The 26292-nt window shown below is 42.2% G+C and overlaps 1 protein-coding gene and 1 long non-coding RNA gene across 8 annotated transcripts in view; one reads left to right on the top strand and one right to left on the bottom strand.

Annotated features, from left to right (window-relative positions):
- Nucleotides 1-9577: 9577 nt before the first annotated feature.
- Nucleotides 9578-26243, bottom strand: LOC140696432 (uncharacterized). Of its 2 annotated transcripts, none has more exons than XR_012072757.1 (4): nt 26189-26243; nt 14341-14415; nt 13345-13388; nt 9578-10017 (listed from the first exon to the last, which is right to left on the bottom strand). It is a non-coding gene; the product is annotated as an uncharacterized lncRNA (long non-coding RNA). The 2 variants fall into 2 exon arrangements; XR_012072755.1 differs by lacking the exon at nt 26189-26243 and adding an exon at nt 15976-16386.
- Nucleotides 24828-26292, top strand: part of TBL1XR1 (TBL1X/Y related 1) — a 157337-nt gene continuing 155872 nt past the window's right edge. For 3 of the 6 annotated variants that reach the window (XM_072961275.1, XM_072961250.1, XM_072961254.1), the window contains exon 1: nt 25487-25907. The gene's annotated coding sequence lies outside the window, so the exon portion shown is untranslated. Of the gene's footprint in view, nt 24847-25486; nt 25908-26292 lie in introns of those variants that run through there. The other 3 variants (XM_072961266.1, XM_072961281.1, XM_072961259.1) reach the window with 3 other exon arrangements.

The raw sequence follows: 26292 nt of genomic DNA, 5'->3' as shown, positions 1-26292 counted from the left end.
TGTAGATACATACTTTGGACATGGAAATACATTCACTATATATGTATATATGTATACATATACATACACAGACAAAATTTGTGAAGAATATAGATCAAAATATTGACAGTGGTTTTTTTTCTCAGTGAGTGGTTTTCTCATAGGAAAGTGAGATCATAGAAATGTTTTCGAAAGTTTCCTAATCATATGTCACATATTTTGACAACAACCACAAATTGATTTCCATCAACACATATACACAACACACTCATACAATTCCAGAGGTTTTATGCATATTATAGTCCAGCGATTAACCAAAATTCAGACCAGTAAGAGTAAAGATGATGAGGTTACAGGTTTTTTCCTTGACACACTTTTCTGTGGGCTCTTTTTCTGTGTGTCCTGTAAAGCTAAAATAAAATTATGCATAATATGTGTATTTAAATTAATTTTGTATTTATTGAAAATCTGTGTTGTGTGAAGACTCTTCCATAGTTCCTAGCATATAAATGTTAGCATCACAATAAATAATAAACAATAAATAATGTTAGTTTCCCTTTCCCTTAGGGATTTGATTGGTGGTTTAGAAGGGGCTATAATAATACAAATGTATAGCAGTTTTTAAAAGCAGAAAAGGAGTGAGATTCTGTAATTGACCTAATATTAGATCTACAGTTCCACCAAAGAGCTTGCCTTCTACTGTGTTTATTAATAATTTAGCTGTAGTGGTGTACAAAGGAAGTGGTGTATATTTACAGAGAAAATATTGAAACCTCAGTTGAAGATAAGGTTATACAGTCTAGCAATAAAAATGTGTGCATGTGTAATATATTACTATCTTTTCCGTGTTGACTGCAGCCCTAGTAAGTCAAAGGTGGTTATTTCCTTCACAAGACAGGGCTGTTACGGAAAGAGCATTTGCTGATTTCATGATTCTAATCTTGTCTCTGCTGCTGCCACCAGTAATTCTGTGATCTTGGGTAACAGATAAATGTTTAGTTCAGGGTTCAATACAAATATCACACCCTCTATAGAAAGTACTCTTTTAAAATGTGTGTTTGTCTACATAATTGTAAGCTATTTTTATTTATGTGATATGTATCCATAAGCTAAATATACAAAGTTTTTATAATATAGTCTTAAGCTAAAAAATTTCTGAGTCCATAAACTAGACTTACCACTCTTTTATAGGACATCTAAAAATAGATTATATCTGTGGTTAAGTCAGATGCCCTGGAACATTAAAAATTAAACATTACAAATAGAGACATGACAGTACTAGGTGCTTTTCATAATCCCTGCTTCCTACTGCTTTAGGACTTTACTGCTAGTTTTCTGCTGGTGAGTACACCATGCTAAGGCACAAGGCAAAGTGCTAAGCTGGGGACGTGGTTTGGTTATGCTGGCTCCATGTTTGGAGAGTTTAGCTCTATATACCCTTGAGGAACCTGGTGTTATCCAGGCTATGTATCCTGTGGTCCCAATAGTGGTAATAACTAATATTGTTGAGTGCTTATTGTTTGTCAAAAATATTTTATATGCACTAACTCATTTATTTTTTTTTTCTGTTTTGTTATGCTCATTTGTTGTTTTATTTTTAACATTCCACACATAAGTGAAACTATACAGTATTTTTCTTCCTTAGTCTCACTTCACTAAGCATAATACTCCCCAGGTCCATCCATGTTGTTGCAAATGGTGATATTTCATTCTTTTTTATGACTGAGTAATATTCCACTATGTGTATATGTGTGTGTGTATATATACCACATCTTCTATATCCATTCACCTGTCGATTAACACTTAGGTTGCTTCCGTATCTTGGCTACAGTAAATAATTCTGCTATGAACATTGGGGTGCATATATCTTTTTCAAATTAGTGTTTGCATTTTCTTCTTTTAACAGGAAGAAGAAATCTTATTTATTTATTTTCTAAGTGTCAGTTACTATTTTTGGCATTTTTAAAAATTGAAGTATAGTCAGTTTCAATGTGTCAGTTTCTGGTGTACAGCACAATGTCCCAGTCATGCATATACATGCATATATTCATTTTCATAAAAAGTTATTACAAGATATTGAATATAGTTCCCTGAGCTATACAGAAGAAATTTGTGGGGTTTTTTAAAAATCTATTTTTAAACTCATTTACTCTTAATTTTATTGATAAAGAAATAAGGCACTGAAAGGTTAATTAACTTGCCTAAGTTTATTCAGCTAGCGAGAAGCAGAGGCAGGACTCACACTTAGGGCATTGATTCTGGCACCATACCCTTAATGATTCCATGCACAGCCTCCTCTATGGGATGACTGCCAAGTGCCATGAGGAGAGAGGCTGGGACTCTTGTATTCTCATTTTATTCATAGTCTGGTTCTGGGTACGTATTCAATAAATATACCTAAATAATGAATAAATGGTATTGGTGTTCCTCAATCAGTTGCAAGGTATTTTGCAGCTGCTTTGTTGAATGACAGAAAAAAAAAAAGCAAGCTTCAAAGTGTCAACTTTAAAAAAATAAAATAGAGCAGACTCAAGGTTGACTGGAAAATGGTGTTATTCTTTACTCATATGCCTTTTGATATTGTAATAAACAAACCCAAATATCTCAGTGGCTTAACACATGAGAGTGTTTTTCTAACTGACAGCATGTCCACTATAGATTGAGCCAGCTGGCAGGGCAGCTGTCCTCCATACAGTGCCTCAGGACACAGGCTGCCTCCAGTGTCCCAACATCCCAATGTAGGACTCAGAAAAGAAGCTGCAACGTCAAGCAGTTTACACCTCAGCCTGAAGTGATGTGTAAATGACGTGCCACTTCCACTCAGAAGTTATTGGCCAAAACTGGCTACACAACCCCAACTAACCACATGGGATCTGATCAGTGCTTCTTCTGTATTCTGAGCAGGGAACTGGATATAGGCAAGCCCTAGTGATGTCCTCCATTGAGAGGAAGGAGTGGGTATTCGGTAGGCACTGGAATTGCTCATACCATTAGAAAGGTCTGTTGAAATGTGTCACACTGACCAGTGTTGCCTTAGGGGTAGGAGAGAAATAAGAAGTGGGAAGGCATCATTAAAAAGGCACAGGGAGAGGATGTAATCGTGTCTCTTTCTGTTCATGAATTGGAGAATTTGTACATAGTTTGTCTATATGCACATACAGAATGAAGAAAATTACCTTGCCATGTACAAACAAAACATTTTCAATGAGTTAAAGAGCTAAATGTAAAAAAAAAAAATCTATAAAAGTATTTGCAGACGTAGAGGAGAGTATGATTGTTTCCTTAAGCTAGGAACGTTCATCCTAAGCAAGACATAGTACATAACCTATGGAGGAAAAAGACTGACCGTTAACTATAGAAAAACTAAAACTTCTCTTTGACAGAAGACACTGCAAACAAATTAGAAAAAAAAAATTGACATACTGGGAGAATATATTTTCAACCTGTCTAACGGAGAAAAGAATTAACAATCAAAATATATAAGAACTCCTATATATTAAAAAAAGACCAAGTAACAAAACCAGAAAATACCCCAAAGCATAGAAGAGGAAACACCAAGTGCCAGTAAGCTCATGAAAAGATGCTTTACCTCACTAATAATCAAGAAAAAGCAAACTAAAACAGCAAACAGATATTTTTAACTCTTGAGATTGGCAAAAATCAACATGATTAATGAGTCTTAGAAACATTGGTAGAGTTACACCTTCCTGTATAATGTTGGTGGGAATATAGATGGAGGTACTTTTCTGAAGGTTATTTGGCAGTAGTTCTTAAAATACAGATTCCGTTCAACCCAGCAATATCACCTCTAGAATTTTATACTATAGAAACTTGTATGTACGCAAAGATGCATTGGTAGGATGTTTGTTAAAGCATTATGCATAGTAGGGCAAACAAAAAGTGAAAACAACTTAAATGTTCAACAATATTGAACCATGAAGTAAATTATAGTGTATCTGTGCCATAGACTATTACACATAGCAGTAAAACAGAGTGAGATGAAAGTAATTAGAAACAGCAGGAAAAATAAAAGCAAAACCCCACAATAAAAGGTGTGACATTAATATTTTTTAATGCAGCAGGATGTTGAGCAATTGGTAAACTGGAAAAGGGAGAATTCATTGTAATATCGACTATCAACTGTGTTGCGACACCGGAAAAACAGAGAAGGAAGTACATTATTTTTCTCTGCAATGAACAGTATTTACATTGTCCTGATACTATAAATGCTGTTTATTACATTTCATCTTTTAGAATCATCCTACAAAGTAAAAAACATCAGTAAGATTATAAAAGATTCAAAAAGTTACCAAAAATTGTTACTAGCCATAACCATGTTATGTTAAGAGTAGCCCCAGCATAATGTGGTTGATGGACGGGGCTGGGAAGCAGGATGAGGGCAGAAGTCAGCGTGCTAACAGCCTTGTCTCTCAGAGGAGGGAGAAACACTGTCGAGACAGCTCTGCTTAGTTTGTAGTGCTTTAAACTTCTGTAATGTGAATGTACGCGTATGTCCTTTGTGCACTAATAAATTTAAATTTTAAATTCAATTTTTAAAGAAAAAGAAAACAAGGTGTGAGAATAATTTTTTGAAAGCCCACAAAGATCTAATTTAAATATCTAGATATATCTGTGGGTGCATTTTTTTTATCCAATTATTGGGAAAAATCTTTCTATTTTCCAGTTTAGTGTGTAGAGTAGAATCAATCTTGAAATTTAGTACATTTTTTAGATGCTTGCTAGTATATTCATGTAAGGAATTCAGAGTATTCTTTAATTTTCCCTTTCAGATCAATGTGTATTCAGTAACACACTTGGAATTTCTATTAATGTTACATTAATATAATACCAAATGAGAAAAATACAACAGAAACATCACCCTACAATGATTTTAAAAGCATTTAATTATCCAATATAATTATTTCTTAAGCCTCAATTATAATATTACCTAACTGAAATACCAGCTGTCTTGTTTCATAGATAAAAGTGGTGGCATTAAAAAAAATATTTATTTACTATTAGAAACAACTCGTCCTCCAATTTCCTGAGCTGTGTAGCTTCCTACCTCATGTTAAAATGAAGGGGAAAGTTGAGGCACGAAAGTGCGTTAATAAGAGCTATTTCTACGCTGACTTGTTATCTGTTCCCTCCGTATCTCCCCCGATGAGCAGGGTGGTGCCTGCCCAATCTCTACACAAAGCATCAAAGAGCCTCTGCCTCCTAGAGTCTGGAGGCTGCTGAACTCTGCTGACTTCACAGTCTTGAGCCCCAGGGGACGAGATGACAAAGGCTGCCCCTCACCTTCAACAGAGGGAAAAGCCAAGGATGGCTGCCTTCTCCCTTCTGCCTTCCAAACCTCTCACCAGTGCATCAGATTGGCAGAGCCCAAATGAGATTTGAAACCTGTTGGCAATGAAATAAGAGAAATGTTGTTCTCAGGTTTCTAGACCCTGCAAAGCAGGGGAGATGTGAGTGTATAAGGGCCAGACACTCATAAACAATGTTCAGCCCACTTGTGCACTGCCAAATTAATATGAGTAGCTGTGTTTGACTAGAATAGAAGCATTGAATATGGGTGGAGAAGACTAATCACTGGTTGGAGAGAGTTGGAGAGGGGGATGGATGGGGAGAAGAATCTAGACAAAGATGGCTCAGGTTAAATGGATGTTTACTAGAGATCTGCAGTGGCCCTTAATCAGGAACGTTACATCATGAATGCACTCCTTTAGGGCAGTGATACTGCGGATCAGCTCACGAGGACTGTGTGTTTGTGCTGCACGGGAGTGGAAAGAAAAGAGGACAGTAAGAGACTTAAGTAAGGAAGCCTAACTGTCCTAAGGGGCATTTTTAGGAATCCACAAGTGAGGTTACGCAGGCTGCGGATGAGGATAAAAGTGGCGAGGATGAAGGCAGAAGGGCACATGTGAGAGATATGGCTCCTGGGTCCAAAGAAAGAACCATGTCCCCAAGAATGTTCTTGTGTCCCTCAGCAGCAGCCCACCACCTGACTGATCTGTGCCTCCCACCCTGGTCTCCTGAGGGAACTGCCTGCCATGGTGACCTCATAGCCTCACCAACCAGCACTGCAGCAATCATCCTTTTCTAGGAAAGAATCCAGGTTTGCTTCTGCATTTTTATCCCCTTTTCCAATTTCTCTGGAGCAGTTACGCTAAATATAGAAATGAGGCAGGATGTGCCGAGGAGTCTATCATGATAGACTCCCTCTCCCATTGCCTAAAGGAGAACTCCAAACTCTCTTGCCTCAAATCCAACATTCTTACAACTCATGAACTGCACTTTCTACTCCAGCTGCACTGGAACACTGCTTCTGTCAGGCTGATCTGACCCTCCCTTCACTCATTTATTCAACATGCACTTCAGTCTGCAAATATTTATTGAGTGGCCATTCTGCTTTAGGCCCCACTGATGATTTAAAAGTTAAAATAACAACAACAAAAATTCCTGCATTATGGGGCATACATCTAGTAGGGAGATGCAAACAAGAGGTAAAATATAAAGTATGTTAGATGGTAAGTGCAAGGAAGAAAAATAGCACAGTGCCCAGCTTCACAGAATTCTCTAACTTTTTTTTTTACTGCTGCCTTTCCAAATCCAGACTACTTTTCAAGATTCAAAGCAAATTTTCTTTCTACTCTGTGCCTTGCCTAATCCCTTCAGCCCACAACAGCCTCATCTTGTTCAATGCCTCTTATCATCTGTGTCTTGTCTCTGTGTATTGTTCATGCATACAACGCTCCCCACTTCTGAAAAAAAAAACTGTCTAAAAGAGATGTGGTTACATGTAAACATAGGAGCTTGAGAATTTTTCTTTAAAATGTTCAGTGAGATCACATGACTTCAGTAGCAAGATGATAATGTTTTATAAGAATGTAATTGATACATCCGAAATAATGAAGTAAAACTTGGAAGAAAAAGACACACTGACCTGTGTTGGAAACTGGAGGTTAGGCAATAAAAGGGAAGGGTGGGGTCAAGTCTGGATTGGGACAATTTACGAGAAATGAAGAGGTCTTTGTAGTGAAACCATAGCGCAGGAGAAAACAGGGGGTAGAAGAATTTATCTGGAGTAGAAAATTTTTGAGAGGAACATTATGAGAGGAATATGTAAGAGAAAGAATATGAGGACATAAAAAAAGAGTATGTGGAGCAACATCTGAAGAAAAAAAGTGTGTTAATACAACTCCGTTCGTGATAATGCCCTAAGAAGCTGAATATTTATAACCAGAGCTAGGCTAATCAGAGATCTTCTTTGGACCAGTAATCTTCAAACTTGTTTGATAAGAAAAATCCAGTGGCATGTTTTTCAAAAATATAAATTCCTGACTCTATCCTCAGACCAATCGAATTAGACTCTTCTGGGGAAATCTCAAGGAATGTGTGCTTCTGTTTAATATGTATTCTGAGTGATTCATTTGATCTGGAAAGTTTGGAAAACACAGCTTGGCAAAGCCTGTGGCAGTGGGTATCAGATTTTACTATCTACAATACTTTCTAGTTGTCGTTAGCGTTGAGAAGGACCATAAATAACAATGGCCGAGGTCTAGAATATTGCTGGCAGAGCTGTTATGTCAGCTGTCTGCCAGTTTGTACTGGAAAGCTGTGGTAGGTGCTGTTGATTGGCTGACCAAGAGTCACTGCCAGCTCCCTCACCGTTTTCCCTATTGAGTCTGGAGAAGCTGTTCACTCTCCCGAGTACCCTTGCTCCGACGCATGTCCGCGTGGCACGTATTGGCCAATCAGACGTAAACTGAGGTTTCCTAGGGGCTTCTGGATAGGCCTTTGTTTTCTTGGTTTGAAAGACAGACACGACGCGTACCACCCCACACTTTCTTCCTGGCCTGAACCAGGCACAGTGCCTTTCTAACCACAGCAGCCATCTGGGGATTGAAGGGAGTGAGCGGGGAGGACAAGTTAAGAGAGAAGATGGCCCTAGTGTTGTGGGTCTGGATTGCTTGTTGTGGGGAAGAGGAAGAGGAAGAAGGAGGGGTGAGGGCAGGGGAAGGGGGAAGAGAAGGTTTCTGTTTTTAAAAGCCATTTGCAAAGTTGGTTTTCTGTTACTTACAATGAAAAACATTCCTAACTGAAGCAAAGAAATGGGATAAGCCCAGACCTGAGATAAGAAAAGAGCCCCTCATCTTTAGAAATACTTAAGCATGAAAGGCTAGGGTCGCTTTCTCATTAGGGCAGAGATGAAGGCAAGAGCGCAAGGATATTGAACCCTAGAATCCAAGTCTCAGGGAGAGTTCTAGAAAGGGAAACAAACAGATAAAGTTGATACTTATTCCCAGGCTATTCTAATAATAGGATATTTGCCCAGGATTAAGGCAGAACTAATTTGCCTTAGCAGGATATAAGTTGTAACTTCATAGTCCCCCAACAAAATACAAAATTGGTACAAACAAGGTATAGTAAGTAGCAAACGGGGATTCGGGGATCAGGGCATCTGTCGGAGGTCTCCTTGTGCTAAAAGCCAGGCATCTGATAAATTAGTGACTTGTTTTCCTGACAGTTTCATCTCTTATAGGGTAAAAGAAACAACCAAATGAACTGCTACTTTGCATTGAATTCTAACAAAAAAAAGAGATGGAGAACTTGTGAAATTAACATGGAGTCTGAGGAGAAGGGGCCCAAGTCACCTTAGATGGTGTGATACCCAACAGTGTCAAATGCGCTCCTATACACCAGGAAATTAGATTTGAGGAAGTTGAAAGAAAACATGAGTCAGATTCAAAGGCCTAAAATGCTAAAGGACAGATTACTTTGAAAGCCTTTCAAAAACGAAATTTTCAACTCAACAAATATTTATTGATCACCAACAACATGGGACAGTCCGTACCAGGAGCTGTAATTCTTACTCACAAGGAATTTATAGTCCATGGAGGGAGGAAAATGAGACTAGCACTCAAATGCATAGCTACCACTTATTGAACATCTACTGCGAAAAACAATATTATTAATAATTTATGAATAATATTTAAAATATTTACAAATGCTCTGCAAGGTAGATATTATCCTCAGTTAACAAACAAAGAGACTAAACATTTAGACTGGTTGCGTAAATTGCTCAAAGCCTCACAGCCCATGAGGAAATGAGCCACAGCCCCCTTCTCTTGCATTTATTGTAACAGCTTGATCACAGGGGCCTGGTGAGGCAGAAGGACACTTGGCTGTCTTCTGCCTTCTCCCATGTATATTCAAGAACACAAAGAGTTCACCTGCATGGATTTGGGCCCCCAAACTAGCAGCTTTTAACAATTGACTACAAAGAAATAAAATTAGTTCCATCTCTGAAACTGGAAGATCTGCTAAATTTCTGGTAGGAGAATTCATTCCTTGAGTGAAGACTTATCATGATCAATCCTTCTATATTTAAAATTTTTCTCCTAAACTGTCAGAAACTTAGGTAAATCAGTACTTTAAAAACAACTGCTTAATGATAGAATATGTTAAAACAAAAAAAAAAGATTTAGCATTCTACGAGAAGTTATATATTTTAAAAAGTAATCAACTCTTTAATGTTGATAACAATGTAGTTGTACAATACGTTTAGAAGCCTAAACTGTTAATTCGTGGATACAATTATAACAAAAGAGTATAACTCTAAACATGTAACAAATTATATAATAGATTAAATTGTTGACTAAACAAAATTTAAGACTTGACCAGTTGTATATTGATCAAATTTGGCATATATATATATATATCTCTTTTTTCAATGTGAGTGAAGCAAGCTAAATACTCACTTTCTTCTCTCTGGCAGCTGATCCTTGCTATCATTGGAAAATTGGAAAATTAAATTCACCCTCCTATTATTTACCTATGGAAATTTAACTTACATGCTTTAATTAAAAAAGAATAAAACCAGGAAGGCCACTCGATGTGAGTAGTCCAGGAATCACATCTTCAGAGGTCCCTGACTCCACTGAAGAGGCCAGCAACAAGACATCCTTTCAGCCAAAGAACTTCACTGAATTGAAAGAGGCACGTGACAGACCACACCCTATTTCCTGTGTATTCCTGGAAGGGGAAAATACCCAATAAACCGGACATGAAGATGACATGGTAACACTTTTAGTGTACACAACACCAGGTTTCCTGAAAGTTAAGGGGAAAGTTGGCCATGCTTTTCTTTTAGAGGTCAAAAAGCACTATGTTTAGAAGAAAATAAAACGATGAAATTTGGTCTATTCACATCTCCCTTTATGCAGAGTTTAAGATAATTACAAAGCACAATTAATCAGTTATTTGCTTCATACAAGACATATGTATATAGAATTTTCAAAGTCCCCTCATTGTTAGGTAGGGCCTGGCATAAATGGCACTGCTGGGGGTTAGCATCCAGCCTGCTCCCTCTGGCCATGCCCTATGCCCCATGCCCTAGGTCCCTGTGGAGGAAGGTATATCTAGGTCTAATTGGTCCACCCAGAGGAGATACAAAGACCTGGGTGAGCTGGCTGAGTCCCTAAATGGCCGTGGTTTCATGTGTAAGAAGGACAAAAGAGGTATGGCAGAAAGAGACCTTCTTTTGGGGGCATGGTAATGATTGTATACATTGGCCCTCCTGAGCTCTGTGCCTTCTGGACAGCATACATCTGAGGCTGCAGAGGATAAGGTCACATTGTTCATGCTTTGCTAGAGGGAGTGAGATGGACCCATTCCTGTGCAAAACTTGCACTTCTCAGACAAAGGGTGTTTATATAATCAGGCTGACTCTCAGGAAGGACCACCTTGTCTGTCTGTTGAAAATCATACACCCCTGGCCAATACTATTTTATGGCTTTGATGGGAAGAATATTCAATAATTTGCTCTCTTCCCACCTCCTTATGATCCTTTCCCCCTCCTTGACCCTTAGTACTTCTTGACCTAGAATCCCAGGGTGTTAGAAAGTGAAGAATCCTTTGAGACCAAACCTAGCAGCCTCTTGCTTTCTGCATGATAGAACTGAGGCCACTTTGTGCTTTCTGCCCCACTTAATTCTTCTGATATCAACTCACATTTTACATCATTCACAAGCTCTAGGAAAATATGAACTAGAAAAATTTGCTCACTGCAAATCTTGCTCTGCCTAGTCCCAAACCAAAACTGAGGAGTATGAGAAGAGAAAGAGAGGAAAGAGAAACCAACAGGCTTTGAGAACTTAAGCACTGCTGACGTTCATTCTATCATTTGTATGCCATACAAACCTTTTATTTCATTAGTTAAACACTTCTTTGAGTGTAAGAGCTGTGTCTTTTAAATTATTTTTTAATATATATGGACTCTAGCACAGTATCATGAATGCCCAGGGGTTTAATAAATATTATTTGTTGATGACGAGCTTCTCTATCCCCTGGCCTCCTAGCAGTATTCCACATAATCATCCCAGACAGATAAGAATCCATCCTGCTTTTAAAGACCTCCAGGGAGTGAGACTAAACCTTCTTCCATAACTCATTTCAGTGTCTAATAAGGCTTAGTGTCCGCTGGAAGATTTTTCCCAAGGAGGTGGCATTTAGAAACGTTGCACAGGAAACACTGAGCTCCCTCTAAGACACTGGAGCCAGTCACTTGAATGACTAGGAACTATGGGTGGGGTGAGGGTGGGGAGGTGCTGGCAGAGAGTGGAGTCCTCTGAGGAAGAAAAAGGGTAGAGATTAGGTTCCTGTTCAGCTCAGAGGAAGTGTCATTTTTCCCACTTGTTAGTAGAACTGCCCAGTATTAAAGAGGTTTGGATTGGGTAGAAGTCTGGAAGCTGTAGAGTTGGGAGAGCCCTCTATGATGGTGGGAGGCAAGTCTGCCACTGGATACCCAGCTTTTCACATTTCTCCCTGGAGCTGTCCACGAGGATAAAATTGCCATTACTGTTCCCCATAAATATTCCATGGTCACCAGTGTTAGTTCCTGTTAATGGAAAAGAAGTATGCATACCCTAGCCATGCTGCAAATGAGAGAATGCTTCCTTTGCTCTGTGTGTGTGTGTGTGTGTGTGTGTGTGTGTGTGAGAGAGAGAGAGAGAGAGAGAGAGAGAGAACTTACACGTGTGTGTCCACACGCATATGTGCAAATGAAGGGGTTTGTGGAGGTACAGACCTAGACCCACTGACAGGAGGTGAATAAAAGAAGGATTTATAGGAACCTAGCAACCTTTCAAGCCAAAGCAAACTCAGGCAAGGGATCCAAATCAGGGCTGAAAATCAAACTGATACTCAAACAGAGGAACTACAAATTCAGTGAAAGCTTAGGACAGGAAGTGGGAGGGTACAGTTGGAAGGAGAAAAGGGGCTGAGGTGAGGAAGTGCAGGTCACAGAAAGTAGTCCTGCTGAGATACCTGCACGGGAGGAGATGAAACAGGGAAAGGGGGTCGGCAAGATGCAGCTGAGAAGTTAAGTTGCAGCCTAATGGTTGTGATACAGATCAGGGCTTCCACCCACCCTGTGCCCATGTCCTAGAATGGTGGAAGGGCTCAGGAGTGTGGTGATCAGAGGATCTAGGCTGGAGGAAGGCAGGTTTGTTGCCCGGCCTCCCGACCAGGGGCTTGGGATGAAATGCAACTGGGATGAAGTAGGTATCACTGGATAGATACTAGAAAGTATTCAGATTGGAAACAACCAAGACAAGTTTCAAATTCTGCTGTGCCCTGCACCTAGCTACAAGCTTGCTTTGAGGCAGCTGAGAGCAGGCAAAGCTGGGACACACAAGGCGCATAGGGAGGATTGGTACCTCAATGATGCCCAAGTAATTAGTCACTTAGGAGAAGCTAGGTCAGTTTGGGTGAAAAACGCCCTAGTCCACCATACCTTAGCCAGTCCTTCTCAGGGTCCCCATAAACAGAGAAGACAGTTGATTGGAGAACAGTGGGAAGCAGTGGAATTAAAACCCTAGAACCATGCAAGAAGCCCTAAGTGGTATTAAGAGCTTAGAGAGGAAGTGTGGGTGGAGGAGTGAGTCATAAATAGTCGTTTGTAGGGCTTCTAAGGATGGTCAACCCCTTGGACGAGAACAAAGGCTCCATACACTTGTTCCAGCCCCTATTTCTTATTAGCCTCCACAAGCCATTTTCCATAGCCCTGCAGGAACCTGATGTTAGCTTGTTCAAATCGTAAATGATTTATTTTATGAATGCTGAATCACAGGGCCGTGGTTAAAGGAAACAGTCTTCACATATGAGCAATTCTAATCTGCTCCATAAACTCTTCTTTTAATCCCCCAACCCAGTGAGTGTGTGTCTGTGTGTGTGTGTGTGTGTGTGTTGAGTGAGACATCTCTTCCAGATATCAGCATTGTCTTTAAAGCATAAATCTTGAGGAGCTTTCAGGTCAAAAACTTGAATTCAAGTCCAGAGCTGGCCAGAGCCCTAACATACCATTCCTGCTTTTCTTGACATTCTCCAATTTCTTTAGCAAATATCTGTGAAAAATAATGAAATACCATTTATTAAACATTTTGGTTAGAGTGGGTCTTTTGTACACTTTTGCTTATGTGTTACTATGTACCTTTTTTACATTAAATCAAGCTGGGGCATTTAACACATTTATCAAATACAAGCCTGATCTAAGACATTACTGGGAATTCTATGACATTCTACTAGCTCAAGTATTTCCCCTGTAAATCAGGTGTGTGTGTGTGTGTGTATCTATCTATCTATCTATCTACCTATCTATCTATCTATCTATAGCTGAGATTATACACTTTAGAATATAATGTTTTACCACATACTGATCTAGGCTTAAGAAATCACGAGGGTGTAGGCATGGATCTTAGTTATTACTATTATTCTGATCTCATATTTTTAAAAGATTACAGAAAAAGGAATCCTTTTTCCATATTTAGGATGTGTTTCATAATCCTCTTTCTAAAGCACTTCTCAAAGTTCCTACCATGCTACACTTAATGGTAGACCGTGTGGCCCAGTAGGCTGACTGGGGTGAGGGATGGGGCTGGGGGAGTCTGAGGAGGGCCCTACATACTCTGTCCACAGCTGAAAAAGGCTTTAAAATTTCTTTTATCTGAAAACTCCATACTATGTCTTTGTTGTGCTATAGAATTCACCCCTCCTCCATACACACACACACACACACACACACACACACAAACACAGACACTCACACTACCCCATGAATAAACTGACCTTTCAAAACAATATACTATGTTTATCTGATAGCATTGTTTCTCATGCTATGTAATTTATCAGATTGAGTAGTTTGGCATCACACTTATGCATTGATTTGGGTTTGGGTTTTTTTGTTTGTTTGTTTTTTAGTCAACTTTGTAAGTGGTAAACTTGTAGGCAGCATTCTAAAAAGACTCCAAATGAAAAGTTGATCCACTGTTTCAGGTGTATACAATAATGATAACTCACCTTAAGTGCTTACTCTGTGTCTTGTATATTAATAAATAAAACAAGCGTAATCTTCACCATCAAGAAGTTCATGGTCTAGTGGATGAGAAATACTAGAGATCAGACAATTAGACAAATATATATAAAATGGCCACCGTGATAAGCCCTGTGAAGGAGCAGAGTCCTGTTATAAAGGGATCAGATGAATAGTAGGGAGATGTGATCCTGTCCAGTGGTCAAATAAGTCTTCCCAAGGAAGTGATGCTTGAACTGAGACCTAGAGGAGGAGTAGCAGTGACTGCAACACAGAGCCAGGGACAGAGGGGCACATCTAGGGGTGGGACTTCAGAGAATTCTGGGCATCAGAGGTTTTTAAGCTGCTTTGTGCAAACATTTTGGAGGAAAGCCCAAAAGGACGCAAAGACAGTAGGGAAGAGGTTACTGGAGATGAGAGCCACTGCTGCTTGGTCTAAGTTCCAAATACGTATATTAATTTATCTAGACTGCTCTGAGTAGGTAATAATTCATAATTTTAAACCTCCACAGAACATTTTCCTAAAATTTATTGTGGGGCAATTCTCTTGTTACTGTTTCTTGGTTAATAGGTGGTCTAGTTGGCCTGTCTTGGTCAACATAGGAGCCCTTATCAGGGAGATCTCAATGGGCTGCCCAGGCAAGGGGCAATGCAATGAGTTCAGCAGGTATTTCCTGGAATTGCCTTTAAGCAGGACCTAGGCAGGATTTGTGAAATAAAGGAATTGCTTCCAAGACCTTTCTGGCCCTTTTCAGGCCTCTGAGCTATGGTGGACCAAAGTTTCTCAGCTGGGCATTTTTCTTGGCCCCTTCCCTGTCTCATTTTTTTTTTCCTTCCCAAACTTCACATTTGTACTAAAAACTTTTCTGTCCTTTGCCCCATATCAATAACCTTCCCCTGTCTTGCATTGTAAGTTGTCTCTTTGACACATTAATTCACGTTATATGTATAGGAAAGGTCTAATAATTATTTGGATTCCATGACCTCCTGTCAATTCTTAGGTTAAAAAAATATTCTGAGTGTTATAAGTTCCCTCCCCTTTTTCCACTTCCCTGCCTTAAAACTATGCCTTTGTGTTAGTTAAGGATAGCGTTAGTAAACAGCAGTTCAAGTTCAGGGTGAGAAGAGAATACTGGTGTCTATGAGACAGACAGTTGTGGGCAGATGGTAGGACAATAAGCTGCCCCTCTAATAACAAAATAGATAAAGCTATTTGCTTTTTTCCCCCTTTTTCCTTTTTTTTTTTTTTTTTTTACAGCTGTACTTCCTTATTGCATAGCTTGGCTCTTTAAAAGAGACATTATGACTGAGAGTCAAGTTTACTTAAAGGTACAGTTTCTTCCTGCTGAGAGCGAGCTCCTCGCTCCTCTTAAAGACACCGAGACATTACATTTTTGGATACCAAGAGGAAAAGATTGCTACTCCATTTTCCCTGAAATAGAACAATACTGAGTATCATTGCTCTGCAGTATTGTCATGGGCATCAGTTCCCAAATGGAATGTGGCGTGAAACAGAATTCTTGCAGAGTTGCTCATGTGCGCAGCTGTGCATGGCATAAAAATCCCCAGAGCAAACCTTCGGGTTGCCAAAAAGAGTCCCAAAGCACCTCGGTGGAGCATACCTCAGATTTGACGAAGCATCAGCAGAATCAGAACTCTATGCCGTTTCCTTGTCATGGCGCCCCTTCAGCTCCTTGGGGGAACCCTAGCTCCAGGTAAATGGCCAACATCGGTGAGGAGGGCAGGATCAGACTCGGGTAAAATGGTGAGGTTTACTGATGATTTCTTTGGAGCAGCAGTTGGCAAACTATAACCCTCAGGCTAAACCCAGCCACAGCTGGAATGGTTTATACCTTTTTAAAAGGTAGGCGGGGGAAAAAAGTGACAAAGAAGAACATGGCCTACAAGCCTAAGATAGTTACTATCTAACCCTTTACAGTAGAAGTTTGCTTCCCCAGCTTCTGAGCCCCTCATGTCGCTTTCTCTGCTCTCGCTTCTCTGTACCTCCTCTCTGACTTCTTAGCAGGAAGAAGTCCAGCCCGGCCCTCAGCTTCAGGTGGATTTACTCACTAGAGCTACCCTCCTACCCAAAGGCAACCCCATGTGCTCGGCTGCCTTTCGCCCTCGGAATGAGGACCGCTGTTCCGCTTCTTCCCGTCCTTCCCGCCTACTCCCTTCCCCTGACTTCTACCAGGCTTCTACCGTGTTCTATGGCCTGGAGCTGCCCCCGCCTCGGGTTGGGGGGCTGCGGGGGGCAGGTCTCAATGCCTGGCGGCAAGGGTTCCTGCAGCAGGCGCTTCTGGAGACCGAGGAGCTCATGCAGCCTCTGCAGGAGCAGTGGAGAGGCCTGCTCCTTGAGACTTCCATGGGTTATGACACCTGCAGCCCAAAGAGAGGCTTCCCAGCCCCTCCGGGCTGGGCTTCAGACCCATGATGCTCTCTGGCTGCAGCCCTTCAGCAGCCCTCGCCCCGACTCTGCCCCGCCAGCGCCCAGCCCCCGCCAGGCTCTGGTCTGTCGTCTGCCGTGAACTCATCCGCCTGGATGAAAATCCAGCTCTGCCATTCGCTAGCTGGGGAACCTCAGGCAAGTCGCGTAGTCAGCCTGCGATTCGGTTTCCTCATCTGTAGACGGGGAGGTGGGGGATAATAATAGTTCCTCATTCAGCCGGCTGTGGCGAGGATTAAATGGGTTAATCTGCATAGAATTGTTTTGAACAAGGCCTAACACATGGTAAGTACTTAATAAAATGCTTGCTCTCACTGCTATTGGATGTTCCGAGGCTAAGCTGTGTCAGGGGCTGGTCTTGGCCCAGGTCTCCACTTCCTCTGGCTGCCGCTCACAGTGACCTGCTCCCCCGCCCTAGGCCATGCCCCGGAGGTAGGTGAAACAGTTGAAATGTGTTAAAGGTTTCCCATAATGACTGAAAATACCTTGCTTTTGTATGGAGGCTGTGATCTGCTTTCACAAACAGTATTTAATTAGGTGCACGGACAGCCCTGTGAAATAGCTGGCATCTGCTAGGCACCAAGAGATGTTGACTGAAGGACGGAGATGAACTGTGAGGCTGCCAGTTAGCGGGATGGTGTGGTGTGGCTGATGGGACGCTGCAGAACTGGTTGATAAATATTCTGAATGGCCACTCTGGAGCAGTGTTGTTAACGTGGTTCCTGTTTTACTAACAAGGAAGCTGAGTTTCTGAGCCGGCTGATGCCTTGTCTAACATCACAGGCAATGTGGGTAGAGCTGCTCCCAGAAGCCAGTTCCACTGACCTCTAAACCAGCCGTGTGGCCATTACACCCATCACTAAATATGTATGAAATCAAGTTAGTTTTATTTTGATTCAGAAATAATCTGGGTACTGGCATGTACAGTCTTCCTTAAGTGTTGTGCAAGGAAGACCACAACATCAGGAGGCTGTAGAAGAAGAGGGAGGGAGTGCCTGTGCCCCAGGACGAGTCCTCTGAGTCTCTGCAATGGACAAGTGATTTTCAAGATTGTAGGAAGGAAGTGAGTGAGCACAAGGCGCTCAGTGACTTCCCCTGTCTTTTTGGAGGGGACTTGCCACAGGACACACAGTTTTTCTCACCCTTTGCCCCTGGGTGAGCAGTTTCCCTGGTGGCGAAGGGCTGTGACTGTTCAGTTCTGTCTGTGACTAGGTGGGATAAGTTTAGGGGAAGAGAAATATTAGGAAGCCCATTTAGTTGTATATCTAAGCTTTGATCTCCAAAAAGTAAAAAATAAAAGATCAAAAATTAAAATAGACATTCTACCAAACTGAACACAGTTTACCAAATGTGCTCCACAGATTTTGAAACGTGTATCTTTTAAAAGGGGGTTCAATGGGCTTATAAGATATTCATACTGCAAGGTTTCTGTCTTTAATTTGCTAAAGAGCATTACAAATCTCTAGATGATGGATTTAACATGTGAGATTTCCCAAACTTTAATGTTGAACCCTTTACTCCCCAAAAGCCCAGGCTCTGTGCCCATGATGTGTGGGAAAGTTTGAGAAATCTTGACATAAGGTCATTTGGGGTACTCTTCTCACAAAGTGAAGTCTGCTCCCTATCCAGTGGCTATAATAAAGGGGTGTGTGTGTGTGTGTGTGTGTGTGTGTGTGTTTGGTCAGAACTGCAGAGCCAGCCACAGACATGAGAACATGCACAGTTAACTTCTGTAAGAATAGTAGTCCCATCAGAGAAGAAAAAAATGAAAACAATTCAGAATAAAATGAAGTAGTGTACATATTGGTTGAATCCAGCTATGTGTGTCAGCAATCTAGCAGTAGGGGTACAAATACAAATCACTTGGAAGAAGTAGGTGCAGAAAGCATCTAAGGACAGGGACTGTGGCAAGACCACCCATTTGAATACAAGCACTTAGGGTTCCCACTGGCTGGCATGAAGGGGGGGTTCAGCAAATTTTATTAGCTGTGAAAAATACTGCCCTAATGTCTGCATCCCCAGCCAGAACATCTCAGGACAATTAGCCACTCATTCCAACTAACCTGGGCCAGTAGAATTATTTATTTAAAGCATGTTTCTTTTAGCCTCAGTAAAGCTTAGAGATAAGTATCTCAACAGTTAAAGCTTACTTACCTAAACTTTTTAAGTTTACTAAAGTAAACTCATAATACTATTTATCATTTTTATTCTATGCTTAGAAATGATTTGTGCATATCTGCATATGGTATTTTAAACATTTGTAAATGTTAAACATTTTAGAATGCCTAGCAGGTCATCCTTGTGATGACAATTTTAGCCATCTATATGAGCTCTGTAATTGATTTAGATTTGTGATTTCAAGTGACAAGATATGAGAATTTTATTAAACCTGTCAGTGTTTTTGTAATACTCAAAAATCTTAAGAATCACCATATTTTATACTTAGTTTATCATATTTATGAGCATTACTTTAGTTGTGATTCTTTTGTTTGTTGAGCAATGAAGTATTTTAAAAAGAAGATTGAATACATTAAATGTGTAAATGCAGTTTAATAATTCAAAGGAATTTAATTAACCAAGTTGTAAACAGTCCCCTCAAAAGAGAGACTTAGACATAGGACTTGAAATTGAAAGCTTAAAGGAAAACTAGGTTTTCAAATTCATAATAAATGAAACTGAATTAGTGTATATTGTCTTATTTGCCCACAAAACTTGTCTTCAAGAACACTCCACACCCTAATTGCCATGTGGGGGCAGGGTAGGTGAGAGGTAGGGAGTGTGTGGGACAAAGGTCTTCCTTGTGGAATCAGTAGATGCACTAGTAGTATCAAAGGTGCAAGGGAGGGAATCCAGTTGATTGATTATAACCACTGCATTCAGTAAACATTTTTTTGAGATTCTGATCTAGAAAATGTGGGTCATACAAGTGTGATTAAGACATGGTTCCTCCCCTGAAGCAGTTTCTTCTTTTTCCTACTTTGCATTTCTCTCTCTCCCCATTCATGGAAGGACTTGGCAGCAAACACTTGCACTTTCTTGCCTTGATCTGCTTAGCTTCACTCAGTGGAAAAGCTGACATGGCACTCAGACAGCCTTGAGTGCAAATCCTTGTTTCGCCATTTGCCACATGAACTTAGACAAGCTATTTAGTCTCATTCCTTTAGTTTCCTCAGAAGTCAAACTGAGATAGCAATCTTATTTACTACCTCTTCAAGTCTTTGAGAAAATTAGGGACAGCAAAGATAAAAGTTCTTGGTAACAAGCAGCAAGCTTCAATAAATGGTAGCCATTAGTATGATCTGTTGTTTCTCTCAATGTCCTTGTACAAATAGAATGTCACCTAATGTCCACCTGGGATACAATGTTCAGGCTTCTGAGTCCATCAAGAGCAGGGAAGAAATTTGGGGGCAGGAGACAGTTGAAGGTAACAGAAAACTCTTCTTTACCTACATTCACTCTCTAGCCAGTTGTACCTTGACCTATGATTTCAAATATCCTTACCTAACTGACGAGTCCCAGCGTTGTATTTCCAGCTCCAGTACCTCCATTGAACACAAGATTTGTATATCTGGCTGCCTATTTGACAGCTTCCCAAGACTGTCTGTTAGTCACATCAAACTCTAAAACAAAACTCTTGATTTTTTCCTCTCACAAACTTTCTCCTCTCCCAGCTTTTCCCATCTCAATAAACGGCCATTTCATCCCTCCACTTGTTTGGTCTAAAATCTTAAGAGTCATCTTTGACTCTTCTGTTTCTGTCACACGCCACAAATATATTTCCTGATCCTCCCATTTCTCATGTACACAGAGCTGAGCTTCTTCCAGCCAGCTCCTGCCACCATGCCCCATGCTGCCATCCTCTCCCTGGGATTTCTGCACTAGCCCCTAACTAGTTTTCCCTTTCCACTGTTGCACTCTGATGCTTGATACTCTGCACAGTAAAACAGAAGTCGGTCCCTTCTCCACTCAAAACCTTCTAATGGCTTGCCATCTCCTAAGAAGATAGAGGCTTTCACATCTGGCTCGTGGCTCCCTCTCCTGCCACTCCTTCACTGACCTCGAGCCAGTCAACCAGAATCACTTTTTTTTTCTAGAATTCCCCACACTTGCTTTTGCCTCTGTTCCTTTGTACTTGATATTTGCTCAGCCTGGAATGCTCCTTCTTCTGATATTTGCACACTCACCCCCAACTTCCTTTCACTTTCTGCTCACAGGTCACCTTAACTGAGCAGCCTCCTCTAAATGCCCTTACAATAACATACACCCCCAGCCCTCTCCCCACCTTATTTTACTTAAGCTTGGTACCTGTCATTTGCCTGACTTGCTAGCAGTTTATATATACTCATATGCCCAAGTTCCGGCCACTGGAGTCCAAGTGGAAGTGATAAGTACAACCGCCAGGACAAGTCCTGAAGGAGAAGACGTAACTCTTCTATTTCTTCTCCTTTCTGGACCAATGGTTGGAATTTTAATGTGATGGCAGGAGCTAGAAAAGCCATCTTGGAACACCAGATGTAAGATATGTGTTGAGGTAGTAGAACAATCTGGGTCCTTGACACCGTATCAGTTCTAGAATGCTTATATTTGAATGACCACCTAAGAGAATACACTTTTATCTTGTTTAAGCCATTTTTTAAAAAATTGCCTTTGTTACAGAAGGCAAACTATAACTTAACACAGACATATTTTTTCTAAGTGTGTCTGGCCCTCCCATCCCCCACCTGATGGGGCTGGAATGTAAATTCCATGAAAGTAGGGGTTGTGTTCGGTTTACTGTAAACAGCTTCTTGAAAGATGCCCAGCACACTAAGCATTCAATAACTGTTTGTTGAATGAATGAATAGCAAAACCATCAACATAATACGGGGCCTTAAGCACTGCCCTGAGGAAGCACATGGCTGGTCAGTATAAGTGGTACAGCAAAAGCTCTGTGTGGGGTTGGTTTTCTTTTCTGACTGATCACAAAGGCAGGATACGACCTGCTATTTCCATTATCTGAGAAGCATAAATACTTGTAAGATAATTGTGTGTTGCTTTTGTAATTTAAATGAAGACTCCCAAGTAAAGTTCATTGTTGTAATGAAATCGGGTCACAGAGTCATGGAAAACTGTCACAAGGTTCACACTGATGAGGAAAGGTCACAAGTCGCATGCTAAGCACAGATGGAGAAAAGGAGCTTGTGTGCCGAGATCTTGAAATGTGTGGCTGAGACATGCATCAGTGCGGCTGGCAAAAGCTGATAGCTGGAAGAACCACAGACAAAGAATTGCACAAATTGAGTCAAAATGAAACAGAAATGTATTACAGGGTACCAGCAAGACACCTAGGGGTAAATGCTGCAGACATAAAGCCACTAAGTTCCTGAGTGAGTAAGAATACAAAAAAGAGTTATAGTGCCAGGGTAATATTTTTGGTATCAAATATATTTTTCATGCTATTAAGTTGGTTTTGAATATTTTAATTATATAGGTCAGCTAATGTAAACAACTGTAAACATCATGGTGGCTTTAAAAATATAGTAATGAGATCACGTAGGCCTGGGATTAAACCACCTTAATTTTAAAAGGTTCTGTTTCCTGAGTGATGAAAGTTGCAAAGGTGTGGGCTATCTTGCCATACCACACCCCTGGATGTAATATTACTGAAATAAAACAAGTCAAGATTTGTTTAGCCATTTTATAATACACATGCAACTTCTGGTAACAGTTACTGGTATGAGGTTTCTCTTTGTTGAGTAATTAGCTAGGAAGTTCAAGAGAACTCTGTTAATAATGTGCCTCTTTGCTTTAGAATTTCTTAGTAACAGTGTAATTTCTCCTTTCTAGAAACATATTAACATTTATATTCAAAGCTTAAGGACAGCTTTTAGATTAGGACAAAGCACTGAAAATTAGTAACAACAGTTACTTTTGTCCTTACCTCACTCTTGTGCCTAATTATGGCTTGCATTTTGGTGAGGTCTCTAGATGTGCTGGGATGAGTAAAGGGTAGGGTAACAATACATGTGACTTTTGTACAGTGGCTTATTTATCTGACCATTTCATGTAGAAGCCGTGGTATTATATCAGATAGATTCTAGAATATAAAAATCAAATGAACAAAATATGGCCTCATTTAAAACCCCTCTGCTGGGAGGATCAAGGCTTTTGCAGAATTAGTGCTTTTTTTGTCCAAAGGGTACTTCAAGTTTGTCGCCAGTGAGCATGGGGCATGAAGTGGGACAAGTTTTGGCACAGGTGTCCACCTTTGGTGACTTTTATCATGAAATTCAAATGAAGTCATTTATGCACAAAAATACCTTGTAAACTACAAGAATGTAAACAAATGCATGGGTTATTTTTGTCATTGTGATAATAACAACTAAGGAGTTTGTTAGGAAAGGAGGCAGCTTAGTGTAGATAGCTTAGTGTATGGTAGCTTAGTATAAGAATTTTGAGGCTGGAAGCCCTGGACCCTGTGAACCTGAGGGAGAGTGGGCCCTCCTTTCTGAAGGGAGAGAATGAGGTCATTTTGAGGGAAGATAGGTCTGGGGTCCCAGGTTTGGAGATAACCCTATTAAGAATCAGTGTAGTTGGGAAGTCCTCACTTATTGGATGAGTGAGTGGTTTGTTTTTACAGTAGTTGCTGCTTGGAGAGAACCCATGCTTGGTGCACAATGAAACTTCAAAAACAAGCCAGGCCAATAGTCTTGTTTCATTGGGTAGCTCAGATAATGAACCCTAGTTGTGCTGTTACAGTTTGCTAATTGAAAACAGGACTATGATTAGTAACAAATGTTAAGTAATTAATCAATGCTTAAAAATATTTGGAAAGAAGAGGGAATATACTATATTCTCATCACTTCTGGAGTCTTTGCAAAGGGGCTAGTTCTGTAGTAAATAAGCCTGAGCTTAGGATCTTACTGAAATGCAAAACTGGCTCTCTTTGTGCTGTTCCCTGTACACGCAACAGTGTTTTGGAAACCTGCAGTTATCTAAATTCCCATCGGGTGACATTGTTTAATCTAACATTCCCTCTTTCGTATATGAAAGTAGCTCTAAGGACAAACCACGGAGATGCTTTGAACTCTGTTTCTGGTGGTTGGGAGGGAGTTTCCAATCTCACTCCCTTTCCTCTGATGGTTTTCCTGCCCCCCCTCCCCCAAAGGTCTGGAAAGGCCTCTGGCTGCTCCTCCCTCCACTCTCCTCCTGCAAGGGATCCTCAGGGGCAGGAGCCTTTGACCTTGGCCAAAAAAAGCATCAGTCTCATCACTGAGTTTATGAGCTTATTAAGCCACCCAGATGTGTAAAAGTTACTTCAGATGAACTTTTGTGTGTGTGTGTGTGTGAGAAAAGGTCTATGATATTAATTGAAAGGAAAAGACTACTGCTTTAAAATAGTGACTACATCGATTTCCAAATATTTTGACGAAAGCACCGAAACAGAACCCTTCACCTAAAAAGGCTGCAAAAAATATTTTACTTTGAAGATGGCAATAATTGAAAATAACAACAAAAAGGTTTCCTTTAGGCCAGATCTTAAAATGGTAAGCTGCTTTCTATACCCCAGGCTTATATAAAGGTCTCAGAAGACCCCCAAGCCCTGCTTTTTGAGGGCCTTATAAAAATAAATTTGAAAAATTGGGAGGTGCCTCGCTTTTTAAAAACAACCCGTTGCACTGTCTTCCTCCATCATGTTGTCACATTATCACTCATCTAAGTTATAGTCTATTAAACCACCTTGATGTGCTCTACACATGCGAAAAGTACACGAAGTGGATATACTACTGTCGATGCTGCCGTAGAGGTGTATGTTTAGTAAACATTTAGTTACATTATTTTATTTTTGTGAAATGCTAACTGATCGACCAAACCTTTCAAACAGACCCACCAGACGATAAATACCACCATATGCTTAATCCACAGTACATTTGGGCATAAACACTTCACTTACAGCTTTGTGTTTAGTATCAAATCCCCTTTCTTGTGTGCGTGTGTTTTCTCTACAGATCCTGTGCTCTGGATTACATTTTGAAAATCGCTTATTACAGATAAAGCACCTTTCCAGGTACGATTCCGAAAAACATATGTATTTATGCAAAGGTGCGTGCGGATCTTTTCCAAACAAATGTCCATATGATGCCTGCGCCGCGCTCCCCGCACACGCTCACCGCGTGCGTATGGCCCGCCGGCCGCGCCGCGCAGCCGGGGTGCCCGCAGGGCCAGGCTGACCCCGAACCCGCGGGAGCCCCGCTGGCCTCCCCAGGAAAGTTAACCGGCGTTGCCCCACCAGCGGTGGCGCGAGCTCCCCGCCCCCACCGGGCCTCGGGCCGCGCGGCCAACACCCAGGCCGCCCCGCACCCTGCCGCGCGCGGCGGTGGGGGCGGCGGGGGCGGGGGCAGGGCGGCCGGGGCCCCGGCGGCGCCTCGGAGCGCCTGCGGGCCTTTCTTTCTTTTTAAAAGCCTGCGCCGCACCCGCCCAGCCCCCAGCAACGCCTTGGCGGGCGGGAGGGAGAGGAGCAGGGCCGGCGGAGGCCCCCCCGCCGCGCCGCCGCCGCCGCCGCCTCCCCGCGTCCGCGGCGCCCCTCCCCCGCCGGCCCCTCCCCCGCGCGCCCGCCCGCCCGCCCGCCCGGCGCAGGCCGCTCGGGTTTGTTTTGCTGCGCGGCCGCCGCCGCCGCCGCCGCCGCCGCGGGCCTAGCGAGCTCATTTGTGCCTGGCTGGTCCCCATTCCTCTCTCCCCAGTGTTGAGTGTCTGAGCCGTTGGCTGCTCCGAACCGCTTGGCTCTTTCCCTTAGTAACAGCTTTTACCTTCTGCCTCAATTCCTCTCCCCGCTCGCGCCCTTCCCCCGCGCGCCGCCTCCCCCCGCCGCCGGCCGCGTGCGCCCCCGCCCCTCCCCCCGCGGCGGGAGCACCTCCGCTCGCCACCTGGGGACCCGCGCCGCGCTCCCCGCCCCCGCCCGCCCGGCGCCCATCCCCCGCGCCCTCCGCTCGCCGGGGTTATAATTGCCTCTCACCCCCCGGAGGGGTTATTTTGGGGGTGGTTGGAGGCGGTGGCGGCGGCTAGGAGGGGAATTTCCTTGTGCCTCCATTCCCGGGAGGGGGGAGCGGCGTCGGAGGCCACCGTTCCCAGGTAAGCGCCGGGGGCCGGACCCTGAGGTGGGGGCGGCCTTGGGCCGTGGCGGGGGGCGCGGGCGGAGAAGGCCGGGGGACGCCGGGCCGCGGGGGGATGGGCGCCGTGGAACATGCATTTTTCAACTTGGCCCTTCGGGGAGCCAGGGGCTTGGTGGGGGAGGGGAAGGAATGGAAGGCATTTAGGGTGCCCCATCCCCCCTTTTTGCTCTCCCTGGCTTCTTTGAAATGCTCACGTGCCTGCCCACCCCCTACCCTTTCCCGGTCCCGGGGGATCCTCACCCTTATTATGTTGTTGTTCCCGAAATGTGCACCTCGGCCTTCTCCCCCTCTTCCACCCTTCGTGCATTTACACCCCTTTTTGTGTGTGTGTGTGTGTGTGTGTG

Source organism: Vicugna pacos, chromosome 1, assembly GCF_048564905.1.
Source record: "Vicugna pacos chromosome 1, VicPac4, whole genome shotgun sequence".
Classification (NCBI taxonomy): Eukaryota; Metazoa; Chordata; class Mammalia; order Artiodactyla; family Camelidae; genus Vicugna; species Vicugna pacos.
Note: the sequence above shows the minus strand (reverse complement) of the source record. Positions and strands in the feature narration are given on the sequence as shown.